Raw genomic sequence first — 3,390 nt, 5'->3', positions numbered from 1 at the left:
AGGAAGCAGTTTCAACATTATGCTGTTACTATTTTGCAATTGCAGACTTTCCCCACCCATAGAAGCCCTTGAATATGTGGTATGCAGATTCCAAAAAAGAACAAAATCCATTTAAAGCACTAGGAGGAAGCATAAAATATTTGTTGTATTTCTGATAGGGAATCCCTTCTAAAGACAAAAAGCATGCCATGCCTAACAGAGGCAATATGACTTGACGTAATTACATATGGCCTCCAGCAAGATGCCAACAGTTTTCACAGGTGCTCCCCATCATTATCAAAGCTGTTCAACTAAAATCACCTATTGCTGAGTCCCATTAAATGTCATCTATTTTCTAATGCTCAATTTTTACTATTATATGTTTATAAATTACAGATGTGTTATAATCGGGCAGCTATAGGAGGAAGTTCTTGTGTAGCTTTATTAATTATCATTTTATTGTTTTGTCCTTGACAGCAGCTGTAATTAATTTGTAAATCGTGCCTATTCTTGCTTAGAACTATGAATATTTTTAAGGGAAGGATTCTAGCAATGTGGGATATATTCAGTGGACCTTCAATCTGAGGCTGTCCAAAATGTTGCCTCCAAAGTTCTGAAAAAATTTGGTGGCTTTTTTGAGGGTAGGATTGCTTGTTTGTTAAATCAGAGCAACATAGGATTTAAAGCATTTAACTTCATCTTTAAAATACTCTGCTGATCTGCTTTAACAAAAACAAAACAATCCTGTTGTCTCCTGTGCTCCACATGTAACATTTTGGACATTCTCACTTCTTGCAAAACCCATGGACCTACCCCAGCAATTGGGAGCCTCTGGCCCTATTGGCTTACTTCTGCCCAACAGGCCCCTAATTGGGCATGTGTGGCTGTTTCCCCCAAGCTACACCCACCTGCTTCACCCCTGATGTTATGGCCTACCTGGAGTGAGGGGACCTCAGATTCCAGTCTGCCAGGCTGAAAAGCCCCCCACCCCCTAATCTAGAGAAACATGGAAATAGAGGGAAAGGTAGACCTATATGGTACATAAAAGTACAGAAACAATTTAGTGACACGAAACTTTGCGGGGACCCTAATTTGATTTGGCAAAGATTAATGGCATCATCCTTTGCCTTGTGAGCCAGTGTGGTGTAGTGGTTAAGAGCAGTAGCCTTGTAATCTGGGGAACCAGGTTCGCGTCTCCGCTCCTCCACATGCAGCTGCTGGGTCACACTTCTCTGAAGTCTCTCAGCCCCACTCACCTCACAGAGTGTTTGTTGTGGGGGAGGAAGGGAAAGGAGAATGTTAGCCGCTTTGAGACTCCTTAAAGGGAGTGAAAGGCGGGATATCAAATCCAAACTCTTCTTCTTCTTCTTCTTGTGGACAGGGGAGACCCCTGAATCACCCCAATTCATCTCATTTATCCCTCATACAGATCCAATGCACACTTGTAGAATTTACTAGCATTCCCCCCATAGCCACTCAAAGAATTATTTACCAAACCATCAGCGTCCTCGTTTTCAACTTTTCTTTCTTCTGTTGTTCCTAGTGCACAAGGACACCGAATGCAAATTTGGTCACCGAAAGATTTCTTCTAGCACTCAACTTTAAGACGTGGGCATTTCTCAACAACAGGTGAAATATGACATTCCATAAACAAGCATGCCCTTGCTGTGAAAGAAGTTTCAACAGATAATACGCCTTGAAAAAAGATTTCAAATGCTGCGTAGAATTTAATATCGACAAAGCAACTACTTTAGTAAGGCAGCCCGTGTTTACAACTCAATCAGATTTCGCGGAGTTCAGAGGCAAGCATCCCAGTGATTTCTATGGGAACCAAGTCAGGCATTTTCCTTGAAGGTCCAACTTTCTTAAGAATTTGAGGGCACAGTAACACTACAGAGGGATGTTAGCAGTGGAGTCTGGTCCAGGAGGGCAAGTGGAGCTCTGCCCCACCAACTACAATCGGCTCTAAGCCTGTTCCCACCTGCCTGCCTTCTTGCATAGATCCAGTCCAGAGGATGACATCCCTTGGTAGCTTCCATTTCCTCCATCTCTGTGTTTCTCCTTTAAAAACCAGGAGGGAGCTGGATTGGGGCAAAATTAGAATTAGTTGGTTCTGCAATCATTGACTCTGTCACCACCTACAAATGGGCACTAGTCACCACTGCATGCTAGCGATGAGGAACAGAAGTTGCAAGGATTATTCCTCCGCTCTTCCCCTTTAGTAGTATTGCTAAATTATAAAGAGGTGCTGACAGACAGTATTGAACAATAATTAGACTGGTGTTTCATTCTTCAGTCATTGTATTTAAAAACTTGGAAATGTTTATCCAAGGCACACAGAGGGCTAGTGGGAAATAAGTTTCCTTATTACTGCAGAAAATGGGGGGAGTAATAAGAAACCACCCGTAGGAGGAAAATGACTCCATGTGTGATTAGCTCATAAATAATTATGGATTTGTTTTATTCATTACTAATCTTTAATTTAGTTTATGAAATTTATTTATCACTTCGCGCAACTGAAATGAGTCCCAAAGGAGGTTTAGGTTATATCTACACCATATGTCTAAAGCACTCTTATAGCACTTTAACAGGCATGGGTTGTCCCAAAAGATTCATGGGAACTGTAGTTTGTTAAGGGTGCTGGGAATTATAGTTCTGTGGGAGATCTCCTGACAAGTCTCAGCACACTTAAAAGACTGTTGAAGTGGAGACTGTGGAATGCACAAAAATGTATATGTTTCCAGCAAAAGTACAATGTGGATGTGGGTTTTCAAGAAAAGTAAGATAACAAATTAATAAGATACCCAGAAAAGCAATACAAACACAGTAAAAAAAAATCTGCACACAAAATAATAAAAAACAAGAATAACCACCCTACCTAACACAGGAATGATGACTAGAAACAGCTGCTATAATTTGGACCATTAATACAGTTCAAATGCCAGAGAAAATAAAAATGTTTTTGCCTGGCGCCAGAAAGATAACAGAGTCAGCGCCAGGTGAACTTCCCAGGGGACAGCATTCCATAATGGGGGACTGCACTGCCCCAGTGAGGGCCCTTTCCCTCACTGCCACCCTCAAAACATCTTTTGGAGGAGACACAAGAGAGAAGAGCCTCAAGGGCAGGCTTCGTTTTTGTTGCTTATAACTGTTTCTCTGTATTTTGTTGCTTTGTTTTGCTTTAAAGAAAAGAGCAAATAGGAGCAGATCTAAAACCAGGCCACTATTTCAGGCCATCAGCTCATTGTCTGATCTTATGGCAAGACTTCAGGAAAGGACCAACTCTAGGAGTTTGTCATAAAGCCAGATGTTACATCTGGGAAGAGTTTGCTTACACCTTGCCATCTGGAACTTTTTAGTGCTCTTGATTGTTTGTTAGTTTGGGGCTTAAGGGGGGGGGGAGGCTCGCTC

The sequence above is a fragment of the Podarcis raffonei genome, chromosome 5 (assembly GCF_027172205.1).
Source record: "Podarcis raffonei isolate rPodRaf1 chromosome 5, rPodRaf1.pri, whole genome shotgun sequence".
Taxonomy (NCBI): domain Eukaryota; kingdom Metazoa; phylum Chordata; class Lepidosauria; order Squamata; family Lacertidae; genus Podarcis; species Podarcis raffonei.
This window is presented reverse-complemented; position numbering follows the sequence as displayed.